General features: G+C 45.9%; 1 protein-coding gene across 1 annotated transcript in view; it reads left to right on the top strand.

Annotated features, from left to right (window-relative positions):
- Positions 1 to 4,025: 4,025 nt before the first annotated feature.
- Positions 4,026 to 15,215, top strand: part of lrrc8aa (leucine rich repeat containing 8 VRAC subunit Aa) — a 52,264-nt gene continuing 41,074 nt past the window's right edge. The window contains exon 1 of the mRNA XM_028809075.2: positions 4,026 to 4,178. The gene's annotated coding sequence lies outside the window, so the exon portion shown is untranslated. The remainder of the gene's footprint in view (positions 4,179 to 15,215) is intronic.

Genomic DNA, 15,215 nt, shown 5'->3' with positions numbered 1-15,215 from the left:
GGCCTCCTGTTACCACCAGAAGAGTGAAGATGTGGAGGACGGAGGCTGAAATGGCACTGAATGACTGCTGCCAAATGACAAACTGGGAAATGATGTGCGAGTCACATGGGGACAATACTGAGGGACTCTGTCACTGCATCACAGATTATATGAACTTCTGTGTTGACACGGTGGTACCCTCACAGACAGTGCGCTGCTTTCCAACCAACAAGCCTTGGATTACTGACGGGCTGAAAGGTCTGCTGAATGAGAAGAGAAGAGACGATCATTCAAATCTGGTGACAAAGAGTCTTTGAGGGACGTACAGCGACTGCTAAAGAAAAAGCTGAGTGAAGGAAATGAAGCTTAGAAAACTAAAATAGGAAACAAAACTCATCAAAAAACTGAACATAGTGGATACCTGGAATGGACTGGGCATCATTACTGGACTCAAGCAATCCGGGGCTCAGGTACTAGAAGGGGATGTGGACAAACCTAATGAGATTTTCTCTCCCACTGCCCCCTTCTTCCAATGACCAGCTTTGCAGTAAGGAGACTGTGGAAGATTGTGGGTTTGCTTCCTGGTTCCTCCCTATGTGGATAGCGTTTTGAGTACTGAGAAAAGCGCTATAGAAATGTAATGAATTATTATTATTATTATTATGAGTCCACCTCTGACCATCAGCATGGACTGTCCATAACTGAAGACCAAGTGAGGAGACAACTGAGGAAGCTACAGACAGGAAAAGCTGTAGGACCAGATGAAGTCCACCCTCAAGTTCTTCAGGCCTGTGCTGACCAACTTTGTAGTGTCCCCTGTCACCTGGTCGGTGTGTCCCTAAGGCTCCAGAAAGTAGCAGTGGCACTTACATCTCACATGAAGAGCTTTGATAAGCTGGTCCTGGACTATATAAGTCCTCTTGTGGTAGCCCACCTGGACCCACTGCAGTTCGCCTATTGGACAATGACTGGAGTGGAGGTACGCAGTTATCTATCTGCACCACAAAGGCTGGGCAAAGCTGGCCACACTGTGAGGATTCTGATTTTTGATTTCTCCTGTGCCTTCAGTACCATCCAGCCATCCCTGTTAAGGGGTCATCTCAGAGATATGCAGGTGGACGAGCCTGTGGTGTCCTGGATGATGGACTATCAGTCAGGCAGACATCAGTTTGTGAGACTCAAGGACGGTGTGAGCAACACTGGAGCACCACAAGGAACAGGCCTGTCACTCTGTGCACCTCTGACTAGAAATATAAGAGCAGCTCAGGTCACCTGCAGAAATTCTCAGATGATTCTGCACTTATGGGGGGTACTGATAAGGGGGTGAGACAAAGGAGAGGAATCAGCGCCCTGTGTTGGCTGGGATTGGCTCCAGCAGACCCCGTGACCCTGTGTTCGGATTCAGCGGGTTGGAAAATGGATGGATGGATGGATATCTTGAAATAATATGCTGTACATTTTGAAATATCTGAAATGCAATTGGAGATATCTCGAAATAACTTCCTGTAAAATTTCCTATTCTTTGAATGGGACTTCCTGTCTATTTTAAGTTATCTCAAAATGTATTTGAGATATCTTAAAATGAGTGGGAAGTTATTTTAGGATATCTCGAAATATAATTAAAATATCTCAAAAAGCATTTAAGATAACTTAAAATTCAGTGTTGTTTGAGATATCTAAAGTATATTTTTAGATATCTAAAATTAATTTCATGATATCTTAAAATGGGTCTCTGCTCCATTTCAGATATCTAACATTGTATTTCAAGATATCTAAAATGCATTTTAAGATATCTTCAAAAGGACACTCAATTATTTCCAGATATCTCAAAATCACTCCTGCTCATTTCAAGATATCTCAAATATATTTTAAGATATCTTATAATAAACAAGAAGTCCCATTGAAATAATAGGCAGTTTACAGGAAATGATTTTGAGATATCTCAAAGCGAGATTCAGATATCTTATAAAGTAAATTACATTTTAAGATATCTGAAATTCATTTTGAAGAGTGTGTGTATGCATATCTATATTTATTTATCTATCTATTTATGTATGTATTTATTTAAAGAGCTTCTGTAAAAAGCCAGTTTTCCTCCTGGTGCAAATAAAGCTCTATCTGTCTATGTACAGTAATATAGAATGCATTTTCTATCCATCTATTATATAGTGTCTTTCACTTCGATTTATCTATCTATAAATCCATCTATATATTAATTATATATCACATTTCCTATCTGTCTATCTATTTATTATATAGCACCTTTCACATCTATCTATCTATCTATCTATCTATCTATCTATCTATCTATCTATCTATCTATCTATCTATCTATCTATCTGTTATATAGTGCCTTTCATATCTATCCATCCATCCATTATCCAACCTGCTATATCCTATCTACAGGGTCACGGGGGTCTGCTGGAGCCAATCCCAGCCAACACAGGGCACAAGGCAGGAAACAAACCCCGAGCAGGGCCCTTTCATATCTATCTATCTGTTACATAGTGCCTTTGACATCTATCCATCTATCTATCTGTTATATAGTGCCTTTCACATCTATCTATCTATCATATGGTACCTTTCCTATCTATCTATCAGTTATATAGTGCCTTTCACATCTATCTATCTATCTATCTATCTATCTATCTATCTATCTATCTATCTATCTATCTATCTATCTATCTATCTATCTGTTATATAGTGCCTTTCACATCTATCTATCTATCTATCTATCTATCTATCTATCTATCTATCTATCTATCTATCTATCTATCTATCATATGGTACCTTTCCTATCTATCTATCTGTTATATAGTGCCTTTCACATCTATCTATCTATCTATCTATCTATCTATCTATCTATCTATCTATCTATCTATCTATCTATCATATGGTACCTTTCCTATCTATCTATCTGTTATATAGTGCCTTTCACATCTATCTATGTTATATAGTGCCTTTCCCATCTATCTATCTATCTATCTATCTATCTATCTATCTATCTATCTATCTATCTATCTATCTATCATATGGTACCTTTCCTATCTATCTATCTGTTATATAGTGCCTTTCACATCTATCTATCTGTTATATAGTGCCTTTCCCATCTATCTATCTATCTATCTATCTATCTATCTATCTATCTATCTATCTATCTATCATATGGTACCTTTCCTATCTATCTATCTGTTATATAGTGCCTTTCCCATCTATCTATCTATTTGTTATATAGTGCCTTTCCCATCTATCTATCTATCTATCTATCTATCTATCTATCTATCTATCTATCTATCTATCTATCAATCATATGGTACCTTTCCTATCTATCTATCTGTTATATAGTGCCTTTCACATCTATCTATCTATCTTTCTTTCTTATCTACCTGACCTTTATGTAGTGTCTTTCACTTCTGTCTCTCTCAGGCAGCTCTCCTCACTAATGATGGTGATGATGATGATGATGAGAGGGGTGATGTATTGCATGTCGATTAGCACACACATGTACCTAATCTGTACAGACGCCAGTTTTAACGGCCCTACGACCCGACGAACGCAAACCCCGCGATGTGGTGAAGCTTCTTCGTTTTCGCTGAATTAACGCGCAATTCCGTGATCATCGAGGAAGGCCTTCTCACCAGGAGCCTGGTTGTTTATAACGAACTCTTGCTTGTTGATACTGCAGACCCTCTGGACAGTGATGAGGACCCCCAGGCTGTGTGTGTGTGTGTGTGTGTGTGTTTTAGGTTAGGTTGAAGTATGGAATTTCTGTTTTTCACTGTACACTTGGCGCCCTCTTTCGGCTTGACAGAGTATTTTTTTCACTGTATGCCACTAACAAATATGGCAACTAAGCAGCATCCGGTTGTGGTTTCCAAAACCATCCGCCAGCGGTCTGTGCCCAACACAAAGGGTCCGCCTCGTTGAGCGCACAGCGTGTTATGTAATTTTTTTTTTCTTTTGCTTTTTGTTGTTTGTAAAATCTTCCTTTGCCGTCTTTTGGCCGATGCAGTCGGCTTTGGGGGAGTTGGTGTAACCCGCCCTCCTGCCAGGACCCCTCCGTGTATTTTTGGATTTTTTTTTTTTCACCTCGCTACTGACTTAACTTCCTGGGTGGGGGTACCGAGGAGAGAACAAACAGCGCATCACCGAGGGACACAAAAGGCGGCCGAGAGCAGCGAATTCCTCGTCAGGAGCCGGTAAGTGAGGCGGCCGCATTGACTTTCCAAGTGACATGAGGCTCAGGTCGGGTGGTGGGGAGCAGACCGGATTTGTGCTTCGAATCGGACGGACGTCGGCGTGGCTTTCTCCCCATTTCACTTCGCCCGGACCGCCGGGAGCACCCGGAATGAAGGAGACAGAAACGCCGTCAGTGGCGAATCGGTTTGTATCCGTGAAGTAAAATGAAAACGGGCGCAAGAGGTGCAGTGTCGTGTCGTGTCGCCTTGGTTTGTCCCTCTTTAGTGACCGAATTCATGTCGAAGGGACACTGGAAGGGAGGGAGGGAGCGAGTGAGCACACGCACTGCAGCAGTTCGGGACCCCCAGCGCCTGGCGATCGTCCCGTTAGTCGCGTTGAGGAGGGCCGAGGCCAGCTGGGGACAACGACAGGCGACGAGAGATAGGAACCTGTCCTGGAAGGGATGCCGGTCGAGTTTAGCTTCACTAGTCGGATTGTGTGGGAGAAGACACAGAGGGCACCTCAAGCCATCATCGTGGCAGTGCAGGGCATGAACGTACGTGGAACAGGCGAGCAGGGCACACCCTAATGAGCCCCCCCTGAGCACACCGACTCGGCCGGAGCCTGAGGAGGAGGACTACTGTTGTTATTTCGAGAGGAAACTTGTGAGGGGCAGGAAAGTGCGAAACTCAGGACGAGAAAAGTAAGCCAAGAAACAACACGCGCTAGCCGTCCGTTACAACGGGGACCGGCACAGTTACCGAGCAGTGGGGGGCACTTCAAGAAAGTGGCTAAAACAGTTACAAGAGCCCACCTCTTGATTTACTGAATCCCATTGTTTTGTAGAGGGCTGTCTAGAATGGCAGTCGCGGGTGCCCGGCGGGACCGCATCTGAGTTAGGGGGGCTGCTTTGTAGTTGAACAAGTCTGTAAAGTCTTTGTGTCCTTTTTATTTATTTATGTTGAACTAGTTGTGTATGTGTCTAAGGCGAGTTGAACTCTAAGTAGTCGATGTAGACCTCAGCGTTTGCATTTGCAGTGCACCATGTATTTGGAATGTATTTTGTAATTCATGTAGTGATAAAATGCACTGCATTTGCCATTCCAACAGGTGGTGCATCATAAACATCTGTGAGAATAAAATACATTCCTACAGATGTGTTTGATGTGCCATCTGTTGGAGTGACGAATACGATGCATACTATACGGGATGTCTCTGTGATATGGTGTTTGGTATGAGATTTGTAAAAGCAGTGCTAATGTTTGTGATGTGCCATCTGTTGGAATGCAAAATGCAGTTCATTTTATTACTTCAAGTGTTTGTAGTGCTCCCTCTGGTGGAGTGACAAATGCAATGCATTTTATTTCTAAAGATGTTTGTGATGTGCCATCTGCTGAACTGGGCACTTTGTCTGGAGGACGTCCCACATGTTTGTCTCAGTGGCCAGCCTAACACATGTGACTTGCTTGTGCATTGATCATTATGCCTTTTGCATCTTATTTAGCAGTTTAAACTTAAAATAAACCTCATTTAAAAGGGCGGAGTGGTGGCTCTGAGGCTAAGGATCTGCACTGGTATCCCGAAGGTTGCCGGTTCGAATCCCCGTCACTGCCAAAAGAGATCCTACTCTGCTGGGCCCCTGAGCAAGACCCTTAACCTTCAATTGCTTCAGGGGTGCTGTACAATGTCTGACCCCAAGGGGTATGCGAAAACTAACAAATTCCTAATACAAGAAATTGTATAAGGCAAAATAAAAGAACAAAAAAAAAAAATAATCAAAAATTATGGGCTTGAAACGTATTCCTGGATTTTTGCATTTGTGGGGGTCCTGTGCCCCTAACCCCCCTGAATCCCAAGAGACAACCTGTATTCTTATCAATGCAAATCTTGTACTGCTGCTGTTTTCTAAATGCAGGGTAAGATCAGAAGACCAGCTGGTTAAGGGGGGAGAGACTGACTGGTGGGGACAAAAACCTGCAGCCACAGGGCCAGAGGTCTGAACTTTGGGACCTCGGGTGTAACCCTATGTGGTGGTACCTTCAGTTATCCAAGTCCTTGGAGAGCGACGCTGCTTTATCGCTGTTGTATTAGTGCAATGGACAGATTTTAAAAGGAAGCCAGGAGGCGGCCATTGAAACAGAAAAGGGTCGATAAGATGAGTGCTGAGGCCAAATCGAGAAACTGAAGAGCAAAAAGTCAAAGGGAACGAATTTGAAAGGAGCGCTTTGTAAATGTGCACCGCGGATGGGGACGTGTCATCTTGGACAACCGTTAAAGTGTGATCGTCAGGGACTGACAGCGATCATGAAAAGGCCCTTTTTATTTCTTTTTTTGAATTTATTTATTTATACCTTTTATTTAACCAGGAAGTCCCACTGAGATTAAAATCTCATTTACAAGAGAGACCTGACCAAGGCAGCAGCCACACAAACTCCTAACATATAGAATGTCATGTACGTCTTATATTAAATGTAAATATATCTATTGTAACATACAGCATCTCTCTCTGTCTATTATACAGTGCATCCAGAAAGTATTCCCAGCGCTTCATCACTTTTTCCACATTTTGTTATGTTACAGCCTTATTCCAAAATGGATTAAATTCATTTTTTTCCTCAGAATTCTACACACAACACCCCATAATGACAACGTGAAAAAAGTTTACTTGAGGTTTTTACAAATTTATTAAAAATAAAAAAACTGATAAATCCCATGTCCATAAGTATTCACAGCCTTTGCCATGAAGCTCCAAATTGAGCTCAGGTGCCTCCTGTGTCCCCTGATCATCCTTGAGATGTTTCTGCAGCTTCATTGGAGTCCACCTGTGGTAAATTCAGTTGACTGGACCTGATTTGGAAAGGCACACACCTGTCTATAGAAGGTCCCACAGTTGACAGTTCATGTCAGAGCACAAACCAAGCATGAAGTCAAAGGAATTGTCTGTAGACCTCCGAGACAGGATTGTCTCGAGGCACAAATCTGGGGAAGGTTACAGAAACATTTCTGCTGCTTTGAAGGTTCCAATGAGCACAGTGGCCTCCATCATCTGTAAGTGGAAGAAGTTCGAAACCACCAGGACTCTTCCTAGAGCTGGCCGGCCATCTAAACTGAGCAATCGGGGGAGAAGGGCCTTAGTCAGGGAGGTGACCAAGAACCCGATGGTCACTCTGTCAGAGCTCCAGAGGTCCTCTGTGGAGAGAGGAGAACCTTCCAGAAGGACAACCATCTCTGCAGCAATCCACCAATCAGGCCTGTATGGTCGAGTGGCCAGACGGAAGCCACTCCTTAGTAAAAGGCACATGGCAGCCCGCCTGGAGTTTGCCAAAAGGCACCTGAAGGACTCTCAGACCATGAGAAAGAAAATTCTCTGGTCTGATAAGAAAAAGATTGAACTCTTTGGTGTGAATGCCAGGCGTCATGTTTGGAGGAAACCAGGCACCGCTCATCACCAGGCCAATACCATCCCTACAGTGAAGCATGGTGGTGGCAGCATCATGCTGTGGGGAACTGGGAGACTAGTCAGGATAAAGGGAAAGATGACTGCAGCAATGTAGAGAGACATCCTGGATGAAAACCTGCTCCAGAGCGCTCTTGACCTCAGACTGGGGCGACGGTTCATCTTTCAGCAGGACAACGACCCTAAGCACACAGCCAAGATATCAAAGGAGTGGCTTCAGGACAACTCTGTGAATGTCCTTGAGTGGCCCAGCCAGAGCCCAGACTTGAATCCGATTGAACATCTCTGGAGAGATCTTAAAATGGCTGTGCACCGACGCTTCCCATCCAACCTGATGGAGCTTGAGAGGTGCTGCAAAGAGGAATGGGCCAAACTGGCCAAGGATAGGTGTGCCAAGCTTGTGGCATCATATTCAACAAGACTTGAGGCTGGAATTGCTGCCAAAGGGGCATCGACAAAGTATTGAGCAAAGGCTGTGAATACTTATGGACATGGGATTTGCAAAAACCTCAAGTAAACTTTTTTCACGTTGTCATTATGGGGTGTTGTGTGTAGAATTCTGAGGAAAAAAATTAATTGAATCCATTTTGGAATAAGGCTGTGACATAACAAAATGTGGAAAAAGTGATGAAGCGCTGGGAATACTTTCCGGATGCACTGTATATAAAAATAATATGAATGAAATCCAGCTGTCCGCTTTTCACGAGAGAACTACCTGATGGATTTACATTGGCTTTCTTTTTAGGATTTGCTTGAACATTCCGGTTGATTTTGCGACTTCTCTCATCACACTAAGTATCAGAGTTTGCTCACAGTAACGATTTATTTGTGCTAATCCGAGGGGAGGGAGCCGAGCGGGGCGTTGCCTTCCTCATTCACACGCCAGTCCCTCTGCCTGTCGCCACGTGTTGGAGCGCACCGTGCCTCCACTTAGCTAGCGATACCCGTTTGTTCAGCAGACATGATCATCTACAGATTAAGGAGTAACATTTGACGTTTTTGAGCGAGAGATCAGAGCGACAGGACGTGTGTTTTAGAGCGTAGCAGCTGATTGGCAGAGATATCACGGCCATGTGCTCTTCGACAGACACTTGGAATAAGCGACCAAGTAGTGTGGTGGACAGTAAGACTTTAGGGACTTTAAAAACTCGACTTGATGTTTTTTTGGAAGAAATAAGTGGCCAGGACTGGTGAGCTTTGTTGGGCTGAGTGGCCTGTCCTTGTCCAGAGTGTTCTAATGTTCTCCCCACGCGGGGGATGCTCTCCCATCAGAGCTGAACACAATCCGATACAGTGCCAACGTTTGACGATGGAGCGTACCCACGTTCCGCTTGGCCAGAGGTTCCTTGCCAACCTTTTACATTTTTGGCAAAGAGATCACAGCCACATTCTTGCTCGGATAGCAAAACCAAGAATATTGGATATCAAGAGGCCCTCGGATACAAAAGCTGTAAATATGAATTCTTCTCAATACAAATGATTACATTTTCAATTTTTTAATTGATTTTTAAAGTTTCACTAGTATGTGGGCGGAGCCGTGGGGGACACCTAGTATAATACAATATAATGTACGGTCTCTACAGTTAGATAGCTACCGTACACAAACACACAGAACAACCGCTACGTGTCTCCTTCACCACATTCTTTATGATGCCCTTAAATTCATCAGTGGGTATAAATGTAACCCATTTGAATTTAATCTAAAATGGTTAGCGACGAAAAGGTCTAAAATACTAAATAACACCTAAAGCAAAATAAACGTCGCATTCAAATTCAACAACAGGAAATGAAGGTGATGGGAAAAATAGAAGCAGAAACCAAATGGCGCCGTAAAGTAAGTTGGCACACAACACAGTGGCACATGCCTGTCCCATGCCCGTGAATGAATGGTTTTCACGTTTTTCATCACATTTCCGTTGGGTTTGTGTGTCGTGTAATATTATTTAAACATTCGACTATTGTGTGTGTGTTGTGGGTGGAGCCCCAGGAGGCGGGGCCACCTTGATGTCACCACTGCGCCTTTATATTTGAATCGGAGGAGGACCCAGCAGCGGGTCATTGAGTTTGTGGGGGGGGGGGGGGGGGGCTTGTCTTTGTGTGAGGGTTGCCATCTTTTACTTTCTTTTCTCTGTTTTTTGACTTTGGATTGTGCACTGGCACTGGCACATCTCGTCTTTGGAGCATTTTGAGTTTTGTCAGTCATTATGAATAATTCAGTGGGCAACTTGGTCTCCTCTCCCTTGTGAGAGATGTTTGGAACTCTCTTTATTTATTTATTTAAATTCTGCTGCTCATCTGGGCCCAAGTAGGCCGTGGCCTGCTGGTAGTCACTGGGGACTGGCTGCCTTGAGGTGGCCTGCTGTTGTGACGTATTTTAGAACCTCCTTTTGTCACATTTGTGACTTTGAGTTCTATCAGTGCGTAAGTTGAAGTGCCTGCTGACTGCAGCGCCATGCTGGTCACTGAGCAGCTCCTGTCGTTCATATTGTGTGTGTGTGTGTGTGTGTGTGTGTTGAACTCCGTTATTCTATGCAAGTGCGTCGTTACTTTGTGTGTGCGTGTTTTTTATTTTAATATTTTTACAAAGCAGTACATGGCACTTGCACAATGTCCGTCACTTCCGATGACCGAGCTTGATGTTGGATGTCTGTGGAATGTGGGAAGAAATCCGGGCAGACACGGGGAGAACATGCAAACCCCACACAGGGAGGACCTGAGACGTGAACCCGAGTCTCCTTGCCAGTGTGCCGCCGTGCCACCCATCATTACATTTGTGTTTCTGCTCTCTGTCTTGAAGGTGCCAGTGTTTTCTGGAGCTGTCGTTGTATTCGTTTATCACATATTTAATAACAATGAATACATTTTACTTATATAGCGCCTTTCCCATCTGCAAGGCGCTTACATTTGATTACTCTTATCATCCTGTATAATTATGAGTGGTGACCTGAGTTTTCTCGTATCATTTGTTAAACAGTAAAAGTATCGATGTATTGGAATTTCTGTGATTTATCTGCGGGGTACAATAAGCGGCCCCGTAGTCTGATTTGTGAACTTTCTCACATGCTGTGTTAATGGACGGGTATTCTTGGCTGACAAATTTAATTTAAAGCGATGCTGTGTGAAACCAAGATGGAGGCCATAAAGAGGGCAGTAGAAAAGAAATGTCACGGGGCCTGCGGTGAACGGAGGGAGCGCAGGTCTCCTACCCGAGCTGAGGTGCGCGGCCCCCGGCAAGTCCACTTAAAGGACCCCGACTCGTTTTGGGTCCTGGAGCTTCTGGTGGCATTGCCTCTGACCCCAAGTGAGGTGGTCTCGGTGGTGAGCTGAGGAACGAGACGCCCCCAAGACAAATGTTAAGGTCGTCGCCCTGAGCACAATGCTTCCTGTAATGGACTGAAGTTCATCCGCTTTGTTAAGTGAGGTTTCGTCCGCACTGCTGTGCTCTCATTTGACACCGGCGATCTCCATCCACACGTCGTGTATGAAAGAGTCTCCGCCCACACTTAAACGACCAAAAACGTGGATGATGTCGCCGTTCGCCTACACTGGGCATCGGCGGAAACGGGAAAAGGAGGTGAGGCCCCTTGAAGAGCCCCGGGGTTCACTGATGTGCTGTAGCAGCTGCTGAATCGTTTGCCACCTCCGGATGTGTGAAGCATTGAAACTGTGCAAAGCGTAAGGAAGAGGCACACGGGTAAGCAACACAACAAGCAGCGCCACCCTGTCAGCCATGTTGGAATACGGTGGCCCTCTGGGTAGGGGGACCAATCTGGGACCGAGACATTTGTAATGAGAAGGGCCACGGAACGAGCAGAATTAAGAGTCTGCGTTTTCACTCATTTTTGAGGGGCGGCGTGGACAGAAGGTGACAACAGTGACAAATGTCTGTGGCCTAAGGTATTGCTGTCCTTCAGTCTGACAGACGTGGACGGATGTGTCGGTCCCCTCACAACTCCTTGGAAAAAAATGCCATACACCTCCTGCAAAGTGACAAAGCCATCGTCCCCGTGTGCCTACACGCCCTTGACGTGGCATCGAGTAAAGCAAAGCAAGTGTGACGGGAGATCAGGAGCTGCTGCTTCTACAGAGATCTTCTAAAATGGCCTGAATACGTTTTGTTGGGGACCCTTAGAGAAGATCATTGGATTCAAGGGATTTTTTTTCAAAGTCGCTGTTTCCAATCGTACAATCAGTCACTGAGCCAACTGGAATGGAGACAAGTCGTCACCTGGCTGTTTGGTGTCACCGTGTGTCCCACACTGAATGTGGACGAGAGAGTCGTCTGAGGGGATCAGAAAGAAAATGACAAAGATGGCTAGAAGACCACCATCTCCAAGCAGCTAGATGTGACAACAGCTGAAAATAATCACAAAGAAGGTGGAGGTCCATGGGACTGTAGCCAACCTCCCTGGATGCGTTCACAAGAGGAAAACGGTAAGAATGGTGGCCACAAAGCCAAGGATGACTTCCAAAGAGACCCCACAAGGTCGAGGACCACCGCTGTCTGATCTCACCATCTATCAGCTTTTTGCCTCTGTTGGAAGACAAATTTAAAAATGCATATTGACGAGCCGCAGTGACTTCTGGGAGAACGATGAGGCCAAACTGGGCCTTCTTGACAAGTCACATCAGCTCGATGTCCACAGATGAGAAAATGAAGCCTTCAAATAAAAGAACAGCAGACCTGCTGTGAAACGTGGAGGAGGCTCGCTCGTGTTTTGGGGGCTGCGTCTATCCCGGGGCGGGGGGGGGGGGGGGGGTGCGGATACCTTGAGTCTGTGCAGAACCATCTGGAGCCAAACGTCCTCCTGCCTGGTTTCAGGGTGGTCTGTGTCAGTCACAGGTCATGGACCCCCCCAATAGGATAAGGAGCCAAAACTCACAGTGAGAAGAACAAAACATGGGACTCTTGTGAGGTGGCCCTTCACGATTTGAAACGTGCAGTCCGGGGAAGGAAGACCCCCTTGACACCTGACATGGCTGGAGCAGTTTGCTCAGGACACACGACCCATGTCTCATGGTGGGCTCCGGGTGTGTGCAATCAGATATGAGGTGAAGGGTCCCGTCCCTGCCGTCCTGCCATTTGTGTTCTTATTTGAAATATTCTGTTGAATCAAAAGCACAGTTCAAAATTACAGAATCAACTGTGATGGGTGCCAGAGACAATTGGTGGGGTCTTCTTTCTTGGCGGAGGGCTACCAACAAATGTGTCCCCCATGCCCAGTGTACCTGCTGGCTCGGCAGTGACGACTGGGGACACTCGGGGCCGTTGCTGTGCGGGTGCCTGAATCGTATGCCCTGTCGTATGTGCCAGTGGCTGCTTGCTTGTGGTGGGTTTAACATGCTGCCGTCCAGCCATAACCCCCCCCCCAGGTGGTCTCGATGCAGTTCTAAATAAGAAACCGCAGAGTCAGCTGCACATGCTGCCCCTTTTAGAACTGGACCCCCATAATTCATCCTGAAGACGTAGCTCATGATTTCTAAAATGGGGGTGGGCGGGTGGTCCGCTGCTTTCACAGTCATGCTGGCCTACAAGCATTTCAGGCAGCTGTTTGACATGCGGACGAACAAAACGAAAAGCGCAGCTCAACTTGCCCGCTGGCCGCAAAACCAAAAGGAAGCAGAAGGTTCAGTTGAGCCACAGATGAGCGAGCCCACCACCGCTACCCCGCTGCAGAAATGTAGGAAAAAGACGAGGAGGGGCAGCAGCAGAAAACGAAGCCAAGTAAAAGGAGAGAAACCGGAGCGCGAAACCACAAAGCGTTAGGCAAACATCGAGGAAGAAAGGAACAGAAGCCCCTCTGAGCTCCGTCCTCTTCACGCGCAATCTGCTCTACGCACTGAGCGGTGATCATCATCATTACTTGTTCATTTATTCTAAAATATATGGAATTATTAGTGAAATAAATCATTATTGTTCTGTAGCCATTATTGCGGTGCTTTAAGTGCTTTACATTGGTGGTGGTAGCAGGGGCTCTGCCAGTGCCCGAGTGGCACGATGGCAGCCATTATAGCACCAGTACGCTAACGACACATTGGCTTTTAGGGCTGACAGGAAGAGAGACGGCGATTATTAGGGGGCCAGAATGACCAGGCTGTGGTGGACAATTTAAACTGGACATGGGGGGGGGGGCAGTGTCCCCGTCACTGCACTGGGGGCATTGGGATCCCCATTCAGACCGACTCCAGCAGCAACCCAGGCTCATCCGAGTACTGATGGTGGGCCACCTGCTCTGAAGGGCAGATACTGTGGCTGCCACTATGAGGCGTCATGTCGGTGACATCACACGACTTTCAGGACATCGCAGGAGTGTCGAAATGGTGGCACCCCCAACCAAACACAAAAGGGGGGGGGGGCTGCAGCAATGGGAACCACAATACTGCATTTCAGAAGCCTTGTTAATGAAAGTCCTTATCCAAAAAATCAAATCTTTTTATTATAAAGACCCCCAAGACCGCAAAGGAAAAATGTAGGGGGCAAGAAGCAAATTCTTTTTCCAGTTGTCTGCGTCGTAACACTTAGGACTTTGAGATTCTGACCTTAAACTTGACCGGGCCTACTGATTTATTTATTCCATTTTAGCAAAAATTTTTAATTTTTTAAATTTTTGTAGTAAAGTAGAAGCTTCATATTTTTTTTTTTTTTGTTGGTCGTGTTTGATTTTGTTGTTTGACACTTTGAGTTCTTTGCTGGGTTTTTATTGCTGATTTGCCACGTTACCTGAAGACCATTAATGTAATAATATATCTGAACTCTCTCACCCTCGCCGTTCCTCCAGGGTGGTCTGTTGCCCAGCGCTTCCCCTCTCGATCACAGAACCCACTAGGAGTTGTTCATTGTATCAGAGGACCCTTGAGGATAATATGAGACCACCTGTCCGGAGGTTGAAGCTCGGCTTGAGGTGGACATTGCAATGATGCTGGAGCAGTAAATCCACCGAGGAATGGCTGAGACAAAGCCTGGATCTGAGTACCATCAAGATGGGGGCGAGGGGTTTGAAGTGGGCACCCATCAAACGTCACCCAGTTGAAGAATTCTGTAATAAAGGAGATGATATTGGAGGCTGGTAGACCATTTTACGAAACACCGACTGGAGGTGGTCCTGCCAGCTGTTCGAGCTAAGGGTGCACTTACTTTTTCCCACCGACACTGGCACACACCAGCTCCTGTCGGGTGACGTTGGCCAGCGTGGGCACCACAAACACAGGAAGAGCGGGGTGCTGACCTGCTGCAGTGTACTCTGGTCACCCCGTCCTCAACAGGTGGGTGGTGTGGGCACCCAGATGGGCATCGGTGGGCACCAACCGTGCACTCTAGAGCTTTTAAATGTCATTTCATTCTGTGACTTAACGGTAAAAGTAGGAAATGACGGCAGCTCCCGTGTGTGTTAAGTGCAGAGAGGAAATTGCAATTCCCGCTCCGTGTTTTAAACGCCAGTAAATGGCACATCAGCGTTTCCCAGTGAGCCTCCATAATTGGGCTGGGGGAGGGGTGGGCAGCAGAAGGATTCCTCCCCCCCGCCACCCCCGTGTTGTGTGACTCCCGTGCGATTGAATGTCACGCCTAACTGACAGAACTGAACCTGGCATTGTGCTCTCG

Source organism: Erpetoichthys calabaricus, chromosome 9 (genome assembly GCF_900747795.2).
Source record: "Erpetoichthys calabaricus chromosome 9, fErpCal1.3, whole genome shotgun sequence".
Taxonomy (NCBI): domain Eukaryota; kingdom Metazoa; phylum Chordata; class Cladistia; order Polypteriformes; family Polypteridae; genus Erpetoichthys; species Erpetoichthys calabaricus.
This window is presented reverse-complemented; position numbering and strand designations above follow the sequence as displayed.